Genomic DNA, 24150 nt, shown 5'->3' with positions numbered 1-24150 from the left:
TATATAGACTGCCAGTGATACACTCGTCGTCTATGACGTTGCCCGGCAGGCGAAATACTTTTACCACAAATTGGACAACTGAGTGGAGGGCACTGCATGTTATGATTTTACAGAGAGCGAAGTTTCGAGCCACCCGCTAATTCGTTCAGCATTCTTCGATCACCGTCCGACCGCAAAACTGTTGTTCAACGTAATGTGCGGATAGAAAAAAGTGGAGAATGGGGTGGGAATGACCTTTCTCCTACCCCTTTCCAAATAAACAAAAAGCGTCCCTTTCGATATATTGTTATAGTGAAAAGTTTAATGACTGTGGAGTACGTTTAGTCAAATTAAATCTGTTGGAAGGAGAGAGAGGTATAGACCTCGGTTTTTTACGGGACAAAAAACAGAAACCATCATCGCTACCAACTTACCATGCATTTGCCGATTAACAGTGAACGAATCTGAGCTGAAAACTGCAAATTATAATTATTACTCTAATGATTTCATATGCTTATAATTTTTAAATACTGAAATGAAATAATTAATTTACCATAAAAATATGTAGCGGACGGGTGATTTTCTTTTCTTAAATATTCAAATGGTTGTTGATTTTATAAGGCCTCCTATGTGGCAGTGCACAACATAATTTTTCAGAAGGGAGAAAAAATTAATTAAAAATCAAGGTCCTACATTAAATGAAGTAATTCGGTACAAAACGTTGGTAAATATAGCGAACATAAATTACATCATCGAGGATCACTGAAGGCCTACTGATATTTCATTTAACCCTGTCTTATTAAATAGTTTGTGTATTTTTAAAACTTGATTTCCTTTTAAAAACAATTTCTCTGTATTCAATAGCGTAGCAAGGTGGTAGTTAGTCTGTGTCCTCGCATCTCTTCCCCCCTCCGTCACCTGGCACGCTTCCCCTCGTCTCATTCACCTATAGCGCCAACTCCATATTCCTACTCCCTCCATGAACCAGACTGACTTTTCATAATTTAGACTCGAAATCGAACACCTCAATAGTCGAAGGTCAATGTTCAGTTGGTATGGGAGTTAAAGCAGTATAAGCCTACTTTTGAGAATAAAAACATCTTATGAGATGATTAAACGTGTCATAAGTCTCTCTAATAACTTTCACATTTGTTAATCAATTTCAGGAAATGTAGTACAGAAGATACGAGTAATATCGCTTAAAGTTGTCAATTGCACATTCATTTTGCAGTAATGCAATCGAAAGCTCCATATTGTGGAGATAATCTCTTGAAATTTTCAATTGTCATAAATCCAAATTGGAAAAACAAAATAAATGAGAACACAAAAAGACTAAGTACATTTTAGACATAATACTATTAGAAGAACAAGTCGGTTTTGAAATGGGAAAATCTGTACTGACAACAGGCCAAGTTCGAACCTACGAGCACGATCACTACTACACCGCCGAGGACAACTCAGAGAGAAAATTAATGGAGGAGTTTGTTTAAGTTATCTGTTACGTCATATTGACTTAATAGGAGTTTACTAATCCTAACAATATTCTTTCTTTTTATCTTTCTTAGTCTGTTTTGAGTTCACGTAGTTGGTTCGATATGAAGCCCCTATTACAATTCATAACGTTGACTCGCGAGACCGGAACAAAATGACGGTTTTAAAGGGTGGACTGAATGAGCGCGGTGGGCCAAGGTTCTTCTTCCGTTTTCAAAAGTAAAAATTACCTTGAAATGAATAAATTAAAACGAAAAGCAACTCATATGAATTCGTACGTTGCTTCTTTCGACCAGACAGACAGATCTCATGATTTTTAACGTTACTATAAAATAATTAGGTTACATTCATATCTACAGCACAACTGAGTTGTTTCAAAAATTATACAGAGTGATTCACGAGGATTTACCTTCATTTTTAGACGAATAACCTCCATCTGCAAATCTAAACGAACATGTCGGGCATCAACATGAAATGTATTTGCAAATAATAAGAAATCGTTCTCCAAATTGTAAAAATCATGAAATCTATTATTGCACTAATTGTATGATTAACTTGTCTAGCACTTGGGCAGAATTATCACCGAGTACATAAATACATTAAAAAATTTTCAAATTCTTTAAATAAATAAAATGGTGTTGAGACAAACCAATAATTATATATATATATATATATATATATATATATATATATATATATATATAGCCTATATCTTAGCTTTAAAATTGTACATAAACAATATTCTAACAGAAATAGGTACAGTGTTATAAAATTCACAATTCATTTGGGAAACCATGCATTATTAATTGCTTCAAATGTCTAGTTTTGATTTATGCCGTGTGTTATGTATGTGAAAATCAGATCTGAGATATCAAGAAATGTTTCGATGTATGTAAATTAATGATGAAAATTTAAATAAGTTATAAAATGTACGAATGTTCAACGGTTTACAGTGTTCATTGTTTTTAAACTCTAACATAGCTCTTATTACATTCATAACACTATAAGTTATCCACAATATAGGCCTATATCACGTCATCCCATCGATTAATATAATACATTATGTTTTTTAACAATACAAAATAAGCTAGATATAAAAGGAACAAACGAACACAAATATTCCTCCAAATATTTCGCCAATGCTTGCAAAAAGTAGAATACTATACTATACTATTCATACCTTTAATTTCACTGTATTCACGATGATTAAGTTGCTCTTTTTACCGCACGTAACATTTTAGAGCACATCAAACATCGAATGCGATCTTCCTCTTCACAGCAAAAAAAATTGATCTTCCCATTATTTCTTACAATACTAAATATTTTTTTATTTTTTCGCTTGCGAAAACTCCTTAGAAAGAGACAAAGAAACATGTTCGCTACGTTAAACGATACCTGTTCTACGAGACGCTACTGAGAATAAGAAGACTACAGCATTGATTACGGTAAACATAGTCAATTATCCCGTAGAGAGGAGGTGATTTTCAAGACTCGAACCGAGTGCGACGAGTGCGACTTTTGGCCATAGCTGCTTTTAAAGCCTATCGAGGGCCGGCCTCGGAAGGCTTCATGCACCTAAGCATTGAAGCACTCATTGGCCCAGTGGACGCTATATCATCAATGATTTTATTAAATCTCCTATGTGACAATACAGAGCATTATTTTTTCAGGAGGAAGAAGAAAGTAATGAAATATCAATAGATCTACAGACGAATATTAGATAATTCGATAGAAAACGTTGGTGAATATGATGACATCATCGAGGATAAGTGTAGGCCTATTGATGTTTAATTAATTTTTTCTTCTTCCTTGAAAAATTATGCTCTGTACTGTCACATAGGAGATTTCATAAAATCAACGATATATTGTGGCTGCCCGGAGGGTGGTCTGCGGTGGTATTCATGAGTCGAACGGTAACAGGTTCGCTAATCTGCCTCAACCCTAACAGGGCCAGATTCCATCCCAGATAAGCTCCAGATCAGGAGCTCCAAGCCCTTAAATCCTATATCAGAATCTGAGACCCGCACTACTCCCAATACTTCACTCCAGCATATGTTTAACTATTTCAGGTGACAGAAGAAATTAGGAAAAGATGAGAAGTGTTGGTGGAATGAAAGAAGGAAACGGGAGTACCCCAGGAAAAACCCTCCGCAACATCTGCTTTGTTCACCACGAATTCTATCACGATCTGGCTGGGGATCGAACCGAGACGTCCATAGTGTGTAATTTAGGGTCTAGCCGGCCAAAAATAATTTTTCTAAAACTAATCTCTCAATTTTTTTTTTTATAAAATTTTATATGTAGTTTCAATTATTGAGAGTGAGTAAGTTTTCAATGATGTAAATGAAAATAGCAATTAATTCTACAAAAAATAAAATTAACAATTGTAATAAATAATTTTTCATTTTGAGCGAAAAAAATAAATTAATTAATACTCATAATGTGGCATATTCTTAAAATTGAAAGAGTACGACGACGAAGGAATATTCCTACGTACAGTACCATATTCGTTCAGAAATCAGATGAATCCCCATCAGAATCTGTATTCTCGCTGTTAGTCTTTCCTTCGGTACCACCGAGCAATGGAGCTGCAGCACTTCTCTTGAAATCGACCGTGATTTTCTCTCCTTAATTTCCCTAAGGGTCCGAAGAAATAAGCAGCCTGTGGGAAAGATCAGTATTTGTATCGTTTCTTGGTGTCTTGCTTGTGAAGACTTCTCTGAAACGTCTATTATCTTTGTTCCTCATCTCCTGAGCTCCTCAGATAGTTGACCAATACGTGTAATACAGTATCCTATGACCTCCTGTCCACGACCCAATAATTTGTGAAGAACTGCAGGCATATAATACCATTTGTAAATGCATAAATGTAATTCCCGTGTTTCTCTTGCCTGTTTATCAACTGCAAGCCCGCAAGAAATGGTTTACAATATTACATGTAGATGGCTTATTAGATTTCCATCTACTCCCGTAATATCTACAGAAGTGGAAACCTTTATGAAAAATCTTCTTGCGGTGTTATTAGGCGATATTGTTGGTAGTTCCTGTAAAATCGATTTTCGCTCTCTTTTTTCATTTTGTCTGTTCCCCAACCAGGGGATTAACCATGAAAGGAATGTGCTTACTATTGCGTCATCTATTGGAACGAAGTAGATAGATAATAAGTATTACCGTTATAACATCAGTTTAAAAAACATGCGCTCTCCTGCAAATGTTATTTCCTGTATGGATCGATTAAAAGACCAGGAGATTAACCGTGATCTAATTTTGTAAGTAGGATTAATGATTCAAAGCTTATTTTTCAAAGTCCAGAATCAGGTCATTGCATTGGTTATAGCGTGGGGACGCCAAGCCGAGTAGAGGCGATCACGCGGACTAGCGCCATAAAAAGCCGCGGTGATCATTGGGGGACCTCACTGGACGAGAGAGGGCGACGAGTGGCCCACGTGGCTACGAGTAATCATCATCATCCTCATTTCATCACTTGTACTACGCCATGTATTTCAAGATTGATTAATAAACTTAAGTATTGGCAGCCCTTGGCTGTTTAAAGGTCTTTTACTAACCCACCTACAACGCACTCCAATAGAAGTCACTCCAACAAACTTCATCACAAACTTCTCTTTTAGATTACTATTTTCACTATTCTATATGCCTTAATCTGACTTCTATGAACCTAGTTCTATTTTTCTAGCACATATCTATCCTGTATTTCTTTATTAACTTTTCTCGTGTCTCTGTTTGCTAAGGACACTTTAGTTTCAATAGAGTAAACTTTTTACATAAATTATCTTAAGTGTGTCGATAGTCATCCGCTGAAAATAAATTACAAATATTGTGTTAGAGAGTGTAAATGATACTCGGAGTCCAAAACAGCATTATTTATATTTTATTCTCTTTCTCACAAAGAACAACTTGCTGAAGTTTTACCACTTAATTAATTATAACACTGTATGTTTGTATTGCACTTACGAACCAGTGTGTATAAGCTGAACACTAGGCTACATCATTTATAAAATTAACGCCTGTAGCACATAGTATACTCACTCTGCGTATCGATCAAATACGTAAGCTGAAAACACGTAAGGAATAACAAAAATGTAATTACCATAATGACTCAATCGGAACGATTCTATAAAGCATGTACTCGTTGACTGTTGTGTTAGCAACACAACGTTGTGAGCAGAATGGGGAGGCACTTTAACCAATCAGATATACCAAATTAAAACTATATCACACGCACAAGGTATAACATAAAATAATAGTCCAGGTGTGATCACAATATCAGTGTCAACAGCACATTTAAGCTCATATCCTATTTAAAATACGATAATTCTCCTCTACAGTCATCCGGTCACGGAAGGGAAACGATAAACATGTATGCAGCAGCGCTTATTAATATACACTACTAATATAACGTGCCTTTCACACACATTTGTTCTAAAAATAAGCGCAATTTGATTATAGGACGACCACAATATGGTTACCGACGAACGTATTTGTCTCTAATTTATTGTTATAGGATACTTCTTGCTGCAAAACCCGCTCTCCAAACCTTTAAGTTCATTAAAAATGCTAACAGAACATTAGAGAGAATCGTAATCAACCTACTTATGGTTCGAGTAATAATTTTTCCAGCTACAACTCTAGAGTATCAGTGTTCGATTCCGACAGGGATGTGTAAATTTGTGCTCTTACAATAGAAAATGCGGTACTGATATTTTAAGAGTACGAAGAAAAGTCTTGAACTACAATCATAAACAAACACGCACTTTTTAGAAAGGAACTCAGTCAAAATTTGCAATTTTTTACTGATGAAATGATTAATACTTCCATGAAGTGCTGATTTCCAAACAAAGGAACTTAGTCAAACCTTTCCCTGTATTTCTAAAATCAAGTTTATATTGATAGTACGGGACTGGTACACTCGCATTTAGTCTATTCATGAAAATAAGTTTCTTTGCTCTCATCGAAAGTAGCAAATTCTGACTTAGTTCCTTCTTAAAAAGTGATATTCAATAAGTTTTACATCATCAGTGTTGTTGTTATTATTATTATTGTTATTATTATTATTACTATTATTATTATTGCTAAACTGGAGAATTTGATACGGTAGCTTTGAACCGTGCCGTTACGGTTACGACCAAACGCACAATGTCGCCAACATAAGGACACGACGTTGGTCTATGGCGTCGTTAGAAGGAGAAATTTGTTTTTTCTTTCTCCCTATCTCCTTCGTTCTGAACATTACTTAGAGAAAGCACCACTGTTAGCGACAAGATGTATTTGCGTAAATATTGCGAGTAGATTACGTGGCTTAGATGAGGGGCTCGCGACAGGAATAGTTTTGCTGTGGCGAATGCGCGGACCTCTCATGCAGTGGCAGTGTGATCCTTACTTGAATTTATTTTCGTGTGTGCATTCCAGATCAAATCAAGAAGATCCCCTCTTGCTCCGGTTACACATCTTGCATATTATACGAAGGTTAGGTATGGCTAGTTTTTGTTTTCATTTTCCAATTCCGCGCATGTGTAGACAGACAAAATGATCATGTCGGTCATGGTCCTTATGATAGCTTTTGTTTCGTAATATTGGTAAACAATGAAATTATGAAACCTGTGAATAACTTCAGGGCCGCTAAAAGTTTTCTTTGTAAAAGACAAGGCATTTTCTCTAGACCACAAATAAAACCGCAACGCGGTCATAATTACGTACTTAACGCTTTGGTGAACATTAATCGGAAATTTACTTTCCTTCATTTGAATAATATTCCCTGAAACACATTTTCTCCCACTTTATTTTATTGAGATAACCTACTTTAAGATCTTACTACATCTGCATTTTCATTTGGTGCATTCAGAACACCGCCGTTGTACTGGAAAAACCTTGCACTTGACTAATGGGGTGAATTATTTAAGAATATAGTCGCGAATTTTACTACCATCATTTCGATTGTCTTTTGTTTGACACAGCTCGACACGGCCCGGTAACTAGTGGCCAGCGAGCAATGTCGACTACTAACGTTGGTCTACCATGCGTATTATCCAGTTGTCATCATCATCATCATCATCATCATCATCATCATCATCATCTCCATAATCATCTTTTTTAGAACCATGTATCTTCGACCCCCTTTTTTTTATCTACACCTAATCTAGTGAAGATTGCTTCAGAAACAAATGTTCTCTGAGCGTAACACATCCTGTAGATGTACATTACAGGAGTACACGAGCCAAGGGTCACACACCCATTCCCTACGGGATCGAATAAACTCTAGTGTACCATATAGAAAATTCACAGAGGACATATTGACGTAGGGTGTGTCGCCACATGGAATCTTTTCAATCTGACCCTCGCATTATATAACAGTCACTTTACCGTTCTCTGTTGCTTACAGCGTTGCCAACTTGGTTGTTTTTATAACTAAATCTGTTCTTTTTGAACTACAATTTAGTTGGGGAAATACCCTTTTAGTTGCTGGTGGGAAATCTAGTCTCTTTTAAATTCTGTCTATTTGAAATCTAGTTCTCATTTTTTCTGTTTTTTTTTTATGTTTGTCTTTCCATAACAATTCTGTTGGGTTTTGTTGTAAGGAATTAAATTATCGTGATGCCAGTGGGATAAATACATTTAACGAAATAGCATAATTTATAATGTGGAAGTTAGTTCTCCCTTGGTGGAATTCAGAAGTCGAAAGAGGTTTTAGTAATTTAAACCATGTTAAAACAAAATCTAGAAACTGCTGAGTGCAGACATGGTGAATGAAATTATGGGAATGTGCTGGTTTTTGCAGAAATAATGAGTACTGCTACTACTATGAACTTCCTGCATCGATTCTTAAAAAAAAAAAAAATACAACCATCTCCAACTTCCACTACAGCTTCAACTTCTACAGCTCTGCCAGTATTGATTTTTAGATGAAGTAACAAAATATATTTAACTATTATATATATATATATATATATATATATATATATATAATGCTATTTGGATTCTAATTTCGGAAAATATCACTTTAGTTCTTTTTTAGTTCTAGTTGAAAAATGTTTGTACTGTTGGCAACACTGATTGGTTAATTAGATACGAGACACCGCATTCACAATGAACATTCACCCAGTGAGCTCTATACTAAACTGGAGGCACTACTCAATGCTTTAAAAGCGTGACCGAATGCTGAGCGCCAGAGAGTATTGCTATCTCTTTCTAACATAGTGTTGTCCTTGTCTCTCTTGCAGTGACTGCTACCTTACACTAACGCTATGTTTATTGCTTACTGCGCATGTGCAACATTGCAACATCAACTCACGAAAGACTCATTAGAAAGAGAGAGCAATACCCTTTCCAACATGGCAGCTACAGTCACATTTTCAGACAGGAAAGAGCATTGCAGTGGTGCCTCCAGTTTATAGTACAGAGCTCACTGCATTCACCGTCTAGAACGGAAACGAACCCACGAAAATGACAATTTAAGATAATAGCCTACAGTATGTCATATTCACAGCTGCCAAACATCCACCAAACGAGACATCCAAAGCACTGACATAAACCCCACAAACTTGGCTTTTATAGCTACGCAATGTTAAAGCTGAGCCGTTGGGTAGCCCACGGTCGGTAATATATAAATAAATTTAAACTCAAAACATATATTTTCATCAGTATGGTAGAAGGACAAACTTTTCTCTTATCACGATTACATATAGTATGTATATGCTGTGTCCTCCATTAATAACAGATTACGCAATTTCTGAATGGATTTCAGTCCCTCATGTGGTAAGTGTTTCAAACGGTCATCACTGAAAATTACTTACAGCCTTTCCGGGACCAGCTGATGTAATTAGCAAGCAAGCATCGTCGAAATGAAAGGAATGTCGGCTTTTCAGCCCCGGGATAATCGCTGTACATTGCTAATACGATTACGTTTGTATTTTAATTAACATAGAAGCTAATTCCAGGAATTACAATAGCATTATCATTGTAGTAACTGTACAGAATAAAGATACAAGGCCGCGTTAATAAAATGCAAACTTTACAGTACCGGTATATCAAACAATAAGGTGTTATGACGTAAAGATAATTTCAGAATTAAAATCCATCAAATTTTTTTTAAGAGAAGAGTAAAGGTAAGTGTTCACTACATCGTATCGCACTCATCGGACGAATCGCACAGATCGGAAAAAGACAATATTTGTTGTAGGCATAATTGTTATGTAACCGCGTTCACTACGTCGTAACCCACGCATCGGCTTTCGGTAAATCCGTCCACGTTTCTCGGATGAACAACTTTTCTGATGCGTGCGATCATGGCCCTCTTCAATAAATCAATTTTAATTGCTCAACTGTTACTATTATATTGTGCTATGTTCAGTGTCGCGCCAAAATGGCAGACGGGAAACTTATTTCGCTTGTAGAAAACTGCGAATAATTATATAATTTGAGGTATTCCCATATTATTGTAATCAAGTCGTTTCTTACATATATATTATATAACCAATATCTCTTTCGTTTCTCTCTTGTCAATTAAGAAACATGAAACAATTACATATTCTTAATCGCTAACATTCATGATTCACAGACCTAACCTCAAAATTCGTCTGTTTTCAGCAATGTCAATATCGTACGTCATACGTTTTAAACAGCTTAATTAATCCGATGAAACGATGAGGTAGAACCGTTACAGTGAACACTTAAAATATCTGTTGCGTGCGATTCGTACGAGGGGTGCGATACGATGTAGTGAACGCTTACCTTAACAGATCATTATCCTCGACTTATTAAACCAAATCATAAGTAAAATAATAATAATAATAATAATAATAATAATAATAATAATAATATAACAATATTAATAGACCTATTATTATTATTATTATTATTATTATTATTATTATTATTATTATTGTCATCATTATTATTGTCGTCACTCAAATGATAGCGTATGTAGCCAAAAAAAAAACCCAGAGAAAAGAGCCGTTTAAATTCCACCAGAAAGAAGGACAATTATTTTCACGCCATGGGCAGTAGGTCTATAGCCTACGTGTTAATATTCATGTGTTTGTCCCTTATTGTCTTAAGCGGTGAGTTTATAATTTTATTTTCGGCTTGGTCCCGTCTACCGAATTAATAAGATTAAGAGCGAACTCTTCCACTAGGTTTGGGCGTTGATCTATTCTCGAGAGTCCAGTCGGCCTGGAAATTCACTATAGTTCTTTATAGAACTAGCCATCAGTTTGTCCAATGCTTGTATTGTATTAAAAGAGTCATTATTATATATTATAATAAGAATTTCTCTTTTCTGCACATTTTTTAAAGTACGTGTGTGATATTTTATAATGAAAACTAAGAAGAAGATTTTCAAATATCCCTCCTTCCAATTCAATGCACTTGGCCGCACGGATGTGAATGGCGCGCGTAGCGTTCCATACCTCGGCACGGCTGTCCCTGATGAGAGCAGCTGATTATCACCAGACATAGCCTATCTTCCCCTTCTTCCCCATACTTCACGTCATAGCGCAACCTTCCGTTTAGTTAACGTTCCAATGACTGTATTACGATGCAAGCAACACTTCAAGCCTGATTCACAGTATGTTATTTAGATTTTTACGAATAACTTTCAAACTAATGGTAACTTGACAGGACTCATTACATTTTATGCTTTAAATGACCTACAGCACGGGTCATTAGTCGTGAATCGTCCTGTATAAGTCGAGGAAACACCCCCAGTCTCTATTACCTGTCTAAAATATAGTCCACTTTCGCTGGATTGCTAGACAGAAATCCTAAATCTTGAGGCACATTGGAGAACTATTCACACCCGTTCCAAAAATAATCAAAACCTAAGAAAAGTATCTCAATCTAATGAAATATGTAAATGATTTCTGAACAAAGAAACAATGTCTCTGTACTACAAGCTTTAGGACTTATTTATCTGCAAATTTATAGCAAATGTTTCGAAATTGTTATTATTTTGTTTCGCTTTATATTTCCACAGTCAGCTACCTACTTCTAGATATTTAATCATTTCTCTTAATCACTAATATATTAGGTAGAAATATAGGCCTACTGTATTAGTACCTTTTTGTCCATTGTGATGTTATCTTCCTACTAGTATACATATATTTTTTTTAATTCTCTCATTATTTTTGCTTTTGTGCTTTTTGTATTTGTGTCTGTAATTTTGTTTCTATTTCCTATTTGCTTTTTCTCTCTGCATTTATTTCTTGTATATATCCATTTGTATTCTGGTGGTGTGGTAGAGAAGGTCTGATGACCTTAACTCCGTCTGATTAAATAAATAAATAACCAATAATCTTGCAGAAACGTGCCGTAAATACGAATCTATGGTCCTTGAGCCAGCCTGCATATCACTTGCATAGACAGTTTCGTACCTACAATTAACAGTTACTTTCTTTATCAAAGTCACCAGTAGAGTAGGGGTAAAATGTCTGGATTGTGTACAGGGAGATTTCCCTATATGAAGTTCATCTGAATTGCAATGCATCTCGTAAAATCCAGTGTTGCTTACATTCCGAAAAATAGGGGCAAGAGATACACCTCGTGTATTATTCTTCAGTGAATTATTGGAGAAAACAAAACTGATATTTCATACAGGAAAATGTCATCTTTTCGATCCACTGTTTTATATGAATTACAACAATTACATTACAACATGTTACAAGTCATAACATTTTTCTTACAAAATTAGAGATATTCATCAAGGAGAGTAATAATCACTTCGACATTTTGCTGTAAATTAAATGAAGTAAGGATAGCATATGTATGTTGGCTAATCAGACCAGGAACTTACCGGGCAACGGTGAATTGTTTTAGATACCGAGGTTGTAGCACATTCAGGAGGTGGATTTCCAAAACATGTAGGCAATTAGTGAAATTCCATGCTTTACAGGAGCCGTTCGAGAAACCCGGCGCGGAATTTGCTGTAGCTTGCACCTTCGAACTTAGGATTCTTATCAGGTAGGACTATTACGTAAACCTGTAATTGTTACGATAGCACGAAAGGACTACTGAAGAGTTTCTAGACAAAATATCCACTTGCGGAAGACAATTTGGCAAACAATGCAGTAACAGCCATGCCTAGTAAACCCGGGGCGGCTCGTGGTTCTCATACTCAAGGCCTCGCCTTTGGTCACATCACCCGCCATCAATACCCACTGAACTTAGCGTATTCCAAACATGTTTCTCTAACGACTTTTGCATACAATTACTGTGTTTCAGAGAATGTTATAGTTTAAGATGAAATCCTAATTTTCGAGAAAATCTCCCATCCGAGTATTGATTGCGTAGGCCTAGAGCTCCAGACAATATCCGAGAATTTGCTAACAAAATTCAATATGAAAAAACAACATGACATTATGTAGTGCAGACCACTCCCGGCTTCTTGCTGTGAAGTATGCAAAAGTTGAGCTGTGAACTGGTCAAGCAGCTAAAGGTGTTAGAGAATTCTTTGGTACAGACTGAAGCAGTGATGTGTCGCAGACTACAATTTTACATCCACGCGTGTTTTCTAAGTGTAATATACATGCAGTCTACATTTCCTTTTCTCGTGTAGGTTATGTAGACTGCGTAATATATCAATGAATAGATTACACAAGTAGTCTTAACCAAATGAATTAATAAATAAGTACAAAACTGAGCTATTTTTTTTCCACTTTATATTCACAAAAATCCCTGGAATATTAGATATGAATACCAATTAAAGAAAACCACAGTAAACTTCTGATTGTATGTAATAAATGGAAGTTTGCTACTGCGCAATGTTATATTGCCTGTATTGATTTACTTCGAATTAATTGTATCTCTTTTTTCTGTATCTTATACGTTCGTAGCTTTACTTTTGCCCACCAATAGCGTTCTATTTTCTCGGACGTTCACTATAATACTAATCCGTCATTGCAAACGAAAAACAATCAGAACTTCATCCCATCGTTCAGTTTTGTGGTTAATAAACTAAATGTTATCCGGGTTGCGTAGACTATCGAACTTCACGTGTAGACGCATAGACCTAACACTGGACTGAAGTATTGTGTAAAACAATGTGCCACTATCTGAACAAGTAGTGCATTGGAGTCTCAGTGAAATCTGTTTTGACAAAGATGATTTTGCTTTTTCTCCGAACTATTCTTGCTTCCCTGCCATAACTGATTGCCCACCATCATCCCGTGAGGAAGTGGCCGGAATGGGATTCATTCTACGGGTCACTTGGGATCTAAGTAGATTGGGGTATGTACTGAATACGAACAAAAGTATGTCCGATAGTCGACATCCAGAGGCAGAAAGAGTGACGTATTGGTGCTCATGAGACGGGACATGGAGAATCACCTAAGGACGCGTTTCGTACATCCGTAATGGAATGAGTTACGTCTCATCGCACTGCTCGGCTAAGCCACATGCCGTACATCTGTCATACTTTTCAGATCTACAAGAATCGTCATGTTCCAGACATGCAAGCAAGAGTCTAGACCCCTCCGGCGCCTCTATACAGATCTATGAGTCATCAGAGATTCACCATCAACGCTGTCTACAGTTTGATTCAGGGATTTTGGCCCCTGCAAAAAGTAAGTAGATAGACTAAGAGCGAGTTAGTCATCACTACTGGCAGATGGGTCACACAGGTCAGTCCGCGCAGTTCTAAAACCAAACACTTCCTTTTTATCATTTCACGGTACACTCCGCCTTAAAAACGCAATATTCTTCCAGACGTCCCGTCACTAAATACTACGTCTGTTAACTACACAATGTCATGGTGACATATTTTCTTGATATAAGTGTCCTTCAGCTACGAGCATAGATATTATTTTCATTCATTCCTCTTCCCTCTTCCCCATCTAAGCACATTTGTGACTACATTTCTTTCTTATGACGCAACACACAGCTCACTAGGCACTAGACACTAGCCACTAGCCAAACAATCAAGGACAGGGGCCAATAACGCTGAATCGAGCTGTACAGCTCATGCATTTTGTCAAGACACTCGCGAAGTGCAATACGGGAAGGAACAGAAGGGAAGGTCGGGCGTGTGTCTACCGAGTTTAAGGTAAATACTAACCCATGCCCCTATAATTCGTAAGTAGACTCATCCGATCTCGTGCGCAGCTCTGTAGGAAGAGTGGGGGAGTGTCTGGACAAAATGCATGAGCTGTACCAATATTAGACAAATCGCGAGGAACATCTACACGTCACGTAAAAACAAGTGATGGCCTATTTTTCGAGACGGGGATGATAATGAAAGGAGAATTGTGGAAAATGTTAGTGAAATAATGAGGGGAAAAACAGAAGAACCTCGAAAAAAATATTCAAGAGCTTGGCTTCGTCCACCACAAATACAAGGTGGATCAGAAAAACGGGCGATTTTAAACCTCGGCTAAGTTCGGTTTGGTTCGGCAGCGAACATTCTCGTTGTGTTTAGGAGTGTATACCATTAGTTAGGTTGGAGAATTGGAGTTGAGCACAACTTATTAAAAGAATACAGCTACAGTTTCGTGACTGCACAGCTCTTGTTTCGGCAGCGTTACAACATCCGTGGTAATTCTCCAGTGACATCTGTGCATGTACTGTATCTACCTTCCTGTAATGCCATCGTCGAGATTTGAATTCGGGTCCGCGGTCGTCACAAGCCAACGCTGTGCCAACTGAGCTACCAAGAAGAGAAATCGCTGTTTTTAACTTGATTATTTAACGACGCTGTATCAACTATTGGTTATTTAGTGTCGATAGGACTGGTGATAGCGAAATGGTATTTGTCGAGATCAGGTCGAGAATTCGCCATAGATTACCTGACATTCGCCTCACGGTTGGGAAAAACGTCGGAAACCCCAACTAGGTAATCAGCTCAAGCGGGAATCGAACCCATGCCCGAGCGCAACTCCGTATCGGCAGACAAGCGACTTAGACGACTGAGCTACGCCGGTGACTGAAATCACTGTTCACAAACAGACATTACGCTATATGGAGCTATATTCTTACAATTACGGGTGAAAAAAGTGAATTTAGTGGTAAATCTTGAAATAGTGCCAATATTACTTCGTACAATGATGAATAAAAAATAAATAAGAAGAACATAAAGTAACTCATACTAGTCATCCTACACAATTATCATCTGGCTTAGTTGTTCATGAGTGTTGCCTTATTAGTGTCACTTTGAGGTTCAAACCTGTATTCGGATAGTTGACTAAACAACAATGTAACTCAAAAGTGTTTCGCCACATAGGGTTTATCAAAATTCAAATGATTCTTCTTAAAAAAAAAGGCATTAATTGACATGGGATTTATATGTAAATGCATATTCTGTCCGCTTTTATATATGACATGGAAAAAATAAAGTTCGGAGTAGGTTTCAAGTTCACCTCTTTCTGCATGTTAAATTTTATAGTGCATTGCATATTTATGGTGTAGTTGCGCATTTCATTATTTGCAACGTTTTATGCATCTGTCGAACATTGTTAAAGCATGGTACGCCTAATTAAATATTTACGGCATTGTTGCATATTTGACATCAGGGACTGCCGGACTTAATCACAATTCAAAATTAAATTTGGAATTTTTTCTTATTTAATCGTTTCTAAGTAGTGCTAGAAGTGTTGATTTGTTTTTTTTTTTACCCCAGATTAAAATTCCAAGTTTCTCGTTTATGTTCGTTAACTAGGATATAATTAATTATACTGTTAATCACTCATCTAAAGTTTGTGTGTGACTGCAACCTGTGTATATTTTTGTGTGTCTTTACTTTGTTTATAGTGTGATTTTTCTTTTTATTTCTATTATTGTATTTGTATTTCTGGTGGTGTGGAAGAGAATACCTGATAGCGTTAACTACACCAGAATAAATGAATAAAAAAATAAATAAATAACTATACAGATCGGCAAGATACAGTTTCAATCAGACTAACAAATCCACACTTAACAGTGTTACTCTTTTGCCATTATCTTCTGCGCTGAGTGCACCGAACTTGCTACACCCCATAACATAACTAATCTGTTTTCTTCACTCTTTAGTGCTAACAAAACACATCTGTCGACACTGAAAAGTTCTTCTCTGCATACACATTCGTATTAACCAATATATGTTTGTCGAGCTATAAAAATGCTTTCCTGTAGCACGAGTAACGGTCGAAATAAGACACAGCTGACATTGGTCCTGCTCCGACAGGTAACTTAACCTATGATTGTAGCCTATAAAATTTGTATTTTGTGAATGAAATTAAACAGTTAATAGAAAGTCAGATGGTCAAATTTTGTAACATCATCACATATCAAACCCAAAGACCTTGTATAGTAATATATACAAGGTCTTTGATCAAACTGCCTTCCATATGGAGTAATAAAATTCGTGTTTTAATTAGGCCTATCTATACAGAGATGGCTTCACTGTGTAGCAACATGTCTCGCTGTGAATACATAAGCATTGCTATACATTACTGTAATTATATTATAAAATTGTAAATTAAACTATGATTTCAGCAGATAATGCAAATGCATTTATGTTATAATAATGAGAGAAAAGTGCAGTACATGTAATTAACATTGTTATACCTGTATTTCGCTTTTCGCAATTGGCATTAGGCCTACTGAATAATGATATCGAATTTCTTTATTGCAGTAATCGATATTCATCTATTTCAACTTCACAATGCCTGAATAGGTTAAGTATTCGTAAATGTACAATTATTAACATTTTGTGATCGAATTTTAGGGATATATTATTTACATTTTTATTTTATTCACGAAATAGTCCTAACAAATGTCACTTGAGGTGTGAGACCTCTCGTGATATTACTACAGATAAAATCGATGTTTCGTTATTGATTATAATTTAATTGGTGTAAATTAGATCGCTCTCCACCATCCGCAAGTTGGATAAAAGAGAAAGGAGGTAAAGCAGAATAAGAAAGAAAGAAAGAAAGAAAGAAAGAAAGAAAGAAAGAAAGAAAGAAAGAAAAAATTAAATTAAATGTGCACAATAAAATAAGCCCTATTATTCACGTATTTACACAAGTGTGAATGTGATTAGATGCGATATGACTCCTCCTTCTAATTCCAACGTACAGAGCATCATGAGACATAGGTCTATGCAGCCTCGTTAGAGTAACAGAAAGGAAGACGAGTGTCAAAGCATTCTATCAGACATTCCATCAGGGAGAGAGAGTGCCGAGCGTCTGACGTTTCAAACGATATGGTAGACACGCTCACACAAAATATCTGCTTAATGGTACACGACAGTGAAGACGATGTAGAAAGCCTGCGTAACAAAATACCACAAAATGTGTTCCATTTAACAGACGAAATGTACTTGAAACACTCTTCCATTGCTATAGATGTATGTATCTACACAACGATTTAACGAAACACATTTGTTCCCAGATGAATGTCTATACTGGAAATTGCTTATTCCATTACAAACGTTTCAGCTTCTCTGTAATTTAGTGGGCGCTTTGCTTTCATCCAGGTACTAGTGCGATTACAGCGAACAGAGCTATTTGCTGCTGTAATTCTCCAACGGGAGGACAGATAAACAACATTGACGTCGCGCAGAGTATTCTATCAATACGGGGACATTTAGTTTTGCAGAAAAGTTCAAAACTTGGTAGCGTATCCGTCTAAAAACGCAGTAGGTAAAAATGAATTCGATTACCAGAACAAAACACTTCCTCGATATGAAATATTAGCCTTTCATAGTGAAGATTATTATTTTATTTATTTATTTATTTATTTATTTATTTATTTATTTAACCTGGTAGAGATAAGACCATCAGGCCTTCTCTTCCCCGCTACCAGGGGATTACAACTACAATATTAAGAATACAATTACAATATAATTACAATTAATATTAAATTTACAAATACAATAAAAATTAAAGTACTAAAAGATTAACTGATTAATAAAAGCTAGACAGTTTATTGTAAAAGTTAAGAAGAGAGAAGCATTTCTTTTATTAAGTAAGAATTAAACCTACTCTACGCAGTAAGAAAATGCTTAATAAGCTTGCTTTTGAACGCTACTAAATTCCGACAGTCTCTGATGTCACTGGGTAGGGTATTCCACAAGCGCGAGAGCGATATTGTGTATGATGATAAATACGATGATGTCTTATGTGTTGTTATGGCTAGTATGCGGCTATTTTGCGTGCGTTTGAAGAGATTATGATATGATGACAGGTAACTGAAACGGGAGGCAAGGTAAGTAGGTGCAGAAGTGTGAAGGACTTGGAAAAGGAGAACAAGAGAATGAAAATTTCTACGTTCGTTAAGCCGTAGCCACTTTAGAGTTTGGAAGGATGGGGTAATGTGGTCAGCGCGACGGACATCGCAGACGAAGCGAACACAAGAATTATGAACACGTAATTTTTGCGACTGGTTGACACTGAGGTCAGTCAGTAGAAAATCACAATAATCGAAGTGGGACATTACTAGTGTTTCCACTAGTATTTTCTTGAGTGATAGCAGAAGGAATTTTCGAATGCCGTTTAAGGAATGTAGTATGGAAAGCACTTTTTTGGTAATATGTTTTACTTGGTTATTCCAGTTTAAATGCGTATCAAAGGTTTTTAACACAGGAAGCATAGGACGTGTAGAAATTTTATTTTTCCACTGTACTAAATTTCTTTTAACTGATTATTTTACTATGCTTTATCAATTGCTATGATTATACAGCATCTAATGAAATTATGACAATGCCAGCGAAATGAGTCCAGGTTCCAGCGCCGAATGTTAATCAATAGGGGGCGGATATTGATGACCTAAAAATCTACTAAAATGATCATTAAAACGGCCTTAAACTAATAGAAAGATTAGATGGAAATAAAAGATAATGACATTTAAAAATTATTCACTGTACTCGCACCACAAGTTCTTAAAAATTAGTCACCTTGTTTCAATGACTGGTCTGCAAATTCCTGGAATTTGGTTAAGATAAAGGAAAAGAACATGCAACAAAATGAAGTTTTTAAGGGAAAACTATAGATTTTAATGAGGATTTACAATGTATTTCAATCAGGGGTGGTTCATATCAGTGCCTTCATTCTCTATCTCCTCCTCTTTCCGCGCTCTACTTTTGTTACCAGATCTTCCAGATGAGGGAGTGTGAATGACGAAACAAATTGTGGGCGCAGTGTGTATGCTTGCAATCTTTGTGTTAAAAATACTGCCTAGTACAGTAGACATCCCTTTCGAACCATGTTGAGGACACAACGTCCTGTCCAGGACACGGTGAAAATTTCGCCCCTTCCAAACATAAATTCTAAAGACATTCTCGTACCGACGAACAGTAGCGGTCAAAGTCCTCACTTAAACTAAGCTGCTGTCAAGCATTTTATATTACTTCCGTTGTGTGAAGTGAAACCTTCAGTGGAATGAGGTATGGACTGTTCCAAACTATAAAACTCAAACTTCACTGTTATTCAATTTTCAGTAGGTAATTACTACTGACCTATTTGATTATAAAATGATTTAACAGACCTATCGGTAAAGAAGAAAGTAAAATGCATTCCAAATGATCTATAAAAGTTCTTCAAAGTATTTAAAATAACCAAAAAATGCCGAAAAAATATATATTACTTATTACTTCAAAAACGTAAAAAAAATACAAAAATGCAATATAAGAAATTACTTTTTTACGTTCATATTGACATAGAAAGGATTTTCCACATTAATAGCCATCATCCTAATGAGAAAAATAAGATGACTTTTCATCAACATCCGCCCTCTATTAACGAGCATTTGCTCCTAAGGGGTTGAGGGGAAAACCCCGGAGAAAACCTCAACCAGCTAACTTGTCCCAACCAGGATTTGAACCCAGGCTCGCTCGTTTCACGCCCAGGCAAGCTAACCGTTATTCCACACCGGTGGACATATACTAAATTTCTCGAAGGAATAAATGAAATAAGTGATTTCAACGGCTGGACTTGTATCTCCGATGATACTCGCGCTACGAGCAGGTCGTCTCCATTTGGCAACAGCGAAGCTTGTTCGGCACTGTGTAACCATACAGTTTTATGAAATGATAAAAAGTTTCGATCCCAGGCCAGAGAGTGATGGAATTTGTGGTGGAAAAAAGCAGATGTTGCAGAGGGTTTTTCTCAGGGCATTCCCATTTCCCTCTTCCATTTTACCAACACTCTTCATCTCCCCCTCATTTCATTTATCATCTGCCATAGCAAAACTAGGCTGGGGTGAAGTCTTGGGGATAGTACGATTTTCCAATGCTGATATAAAAAGAACTTCAGACTCCGGGACTCTGGAACTTATTGGGCTACTCGTGTGTGAGAATTGGACCTGGCTCTATCAAGGACTGAGGTAGATGTCGGCATAACATTCACGAATGTCACCCAGGTCACCTGTCGGACTTGGACAATTAGGGCACACAATGGACGAAAGCGTGCAAAAGTGTAGGGGGCCTATCCCGGGTCCACCTCTCGTAAAGCCAGCCAAGTAGTATTATTCCATTTACAGACGCAAAGATTCAACATCGAAATTCAACGTAAGCGAGAAATGGTCGACAAATATTCCTTGAAGGCCTCACCAGGGGAAAGGTTCTTTCGCACGTACTCGTAGTAATGTACGACACTGCATTTTATTTTTCTTCCTGATGAGGCCATGCCAAGGATTTTATCATCCATTAAAATCCGTCATCTTCGGCCGTATTTGAACCCGCGAACTTCGGATCCGAGGCCAACATGCCAACTACAAATGTAGATTCTTCCATGCAGGAAGACGTTTGACAACTCACGCGCATTTTCACTCAACTCACAATCTAGCCATTGTCCTTATCTAGTCCTTGCTATTGTCTCGTAGTCTTTATTATGTTCCTTGTTATTTTTTCGTGGTCCTTGTCGTCTTTGTCCTGGTTCTTATCGTGGTCCTTGTTGTCTTTGTCACTGTCCTTATCATGGTTGCGTTCTTTATTGTGGTCCATGTCCTGAACTTTATCGTGCTCTTTATAGTGATTGATGTCATGGTCCTTATCGTGAACCTTGTGGTAGTCATAGTCCATGTTGTGATCCTTATCATAGTCTTGTCGTTGAACTTGTCATGGTCCTTATCATGGTCCTTCTTGTCTTTGTCCTAGTTCTTGTCGTGATCCTTTTGCCTTTGTCACGGTCCTTTTCATGGTTGCGTTCTTTGTCGTGGCCCATGTTATGAACTTTATCGTACTCTTTATAGTGGTGTCCACACTTGTGGAGTAACGATTAGCGCGTCTGGCCGTGAAACGAGGTAGCCCCGGTCGGAACAAGTTACCTGGTTGAGGTTTTGTCCGGGGATTTCCCTCAACCCAATTTCAGCAAATGCTGGGTAACTTTTGGTGCTGGACCCCGGACTCATTTCACCGGCATTATCACCTTCACCTCATTCAGACGCTAAATAACCTGAGATGTTGATACAGCGTCGTAAAATAACCTACTTAAATAAAAAAAAATTATATTGGTTCATGTCATGGTCCTTATCGCGAACCCTGTAGTAGTATTTGTCATGGTCCATGTCGTGATCCTTGGCATAGTCCTTGTCGTTGAACTTGTCGTGGTCCTTATGGTGGCCCTTGCCACTCATGAGAGAACTAAGTCAGTAAATAATGGGGCAAGGAGGTCAGTTTATTTCCCCATACTCACGATAATATATACACTTTACCTCTATTAGGCTCCGGGGTTCGATCCCAGGTGGTGACAGGATTTTTTCTCGTTGCCAAACTTTCAGAACGGCCCCGAGGTTCACTCTGCCTCCTATTAAATTGAGTACCGGGTCTTTCCCGGGGGTAAAAGGCGGTCAGAGCGTGGTGCCGACCACACCACCTCATTCTAGTGCCGAGGTCATGGAAAGCATGGGGCTCTACCTCCATGCCCCCCAAATGCCTTCATGGCATGTTATGGGGATACCTTTACCTTTTTTTTTACCTCTATTAGGCTCCTACCTATAGATACACATACATCTCAATCACGTTCAAATTTGAATGTAACATAATGAGCCCATACAGTGGCGTAAGTACGCACGGGCGTATCTGTATCAACATAGAAGTAAAACATAATAAATATCCCTTCACACGTGCTCCATATTACATTACAAGCTAGCAGGAGCTGAGGAGATCTGAGTCACTGTGACCAGAAATGTTAAAATAGCTTAGTAGACTATACTCCTTTTCACGCAACTTATGTTAGTTCATGGAGTCGCGGCTTTTACTCCAGAACAACACGAGCTATTCGCGCTTAAGCAACGTTGCTAGTTATAAAGTTAAGACTCGGTCGCTATTAGTTTTGATAAGTTAAATAATACACGCTCCTGACAAAATATTCTAGTCAGTAAGAAGATGAGACGTATGAATTAAGTCGCGTGGAAATCATTATAACATGCGCGGCAAATAAAATAATTCAGAAATAGATTTGCACCGTGTCCTGGAACGTTTCGGAACTACATACAGGTTCCATCATCAGGATAAAAAAAGTATGATCTACTCCAGCGATTATCGGGCTAGCGTCTCTTACCCATGGATAAGAGAAGCATTAGCGTGCATCCGTGGCTGCTGGCGGGTATGTTTTCTCTTTCTCCCTTCTGCACGACGGTGCATATTACGATACACTCCTTACTTGTTACCCATTTCAGCGAGTTCTGACGACCACTAATCTACTCTGTTGGGCTCGTTCTGAAATGTTGGAAATGTTTAAGTTCCAAGATAAAGTGCAATACCAAAAAATTTATTTCGGATAACATTCATCGTACAATCCTAAAAACTCATAGAAACAAAATAACTATTTTTTTAGAGGTACCGAAAAAAACTCACATTAGTCAAAATCAGAACAGAACCTGAACCAAAAAAAAAACACACACACACACATGTGAACGATCATTAAAAGATTAAGAAATAATTAAAATTAATCAAAACGTACAAATAGTCAATAAATCGCAAATTAACTTTGAAGTCATATTTATACATCAAATAGGCTAGCAATAAAGAAGCACAAAAATTAAACAAAAAACAAAGCAGCAAAAGTAAACATTATTTCTGGATTTACATATATTTTATTTAGCATTTCTTTATCAAGTATGAAGTTAACTAGCGTCCGATGAAATATCGGTACTGCCATTTTGAAAACAAAATGCTACGTTTAAAATCAATTACTACGTTTTCATGGAGTATTCAGATCGATTTGAATACACTTACGGTATTGAAATCTTAATGAAAACGGGGATTCAATTCGATCTGAGTCTCAAGGTCGATACACCTAAAAAGTGGGATCGGATCGTATTCAGTTCGGATTGAGTTCCATGAAAACGGGTATCGTATTCAATTCGATCTCAATACGCTAAGCGCGTGATCGATCGTCATTTGTTTGATGTGTCAGCTGTTTTACCAACAGAGAGGGAAATATGATGTTGAAAAAGAGTGTTGTAAAACATAATATTTCGTGTTTTCCTAAAAGTCAATATTACCATTATTCATTAACAGCCAGAATATTAAGTTTTCATGCGCCACATTTTTAAAACGCAACATGGTTTACAGCTAATGCCTACAGAGTGACCAACACGCTAATATGTCGATGACATGTTAACCAACATAACTACTTTCGAAACTTCAGCTTCCGTACTCAGATCGTTTTCAATACCTACCGAAAATTACATGAAAACTGGGTTCGTATTCAGATCAAATTGAATACTCCATGAAAACGTAGTAAATGTAAATTG

At 37.0% G+C, this 24150-nt stretch overlaps 1 protein-coding gene across 1 annotated transcript in view; it reads right to left on the bottom strand.

Annotated features, from left to right (window-relative positions):
- The window catches only part of luna, a 644320-nt gene that overhangs the window by 406632 nt on the left and 213538 nt on the right, over positions 1-24150 (bottom strand). The window lies entirely within an intron of this gene.

The sequence above is a fragment of the Periplaneta americana genome, chromosome 16 (genome assembly GCF_040183065.1).
Source record: "Periplaneta americana isolate PAMFEO1 chromosome 16, P.americana_PAMFEO1_priV1, whole genome shotgun sequence".
Classification (NCBI taxonomy): domain Eukaryota; kingdom Metazoa; phylum Arthropoda; class Insecta; order Blattodea; family Blattidae; genus Periplaneta; species Periplaneta americana.
Note: the sequence above shows the minus strand (reverse complement) of the source record. Positions and strands in the feature narration are given on the sequence as shown.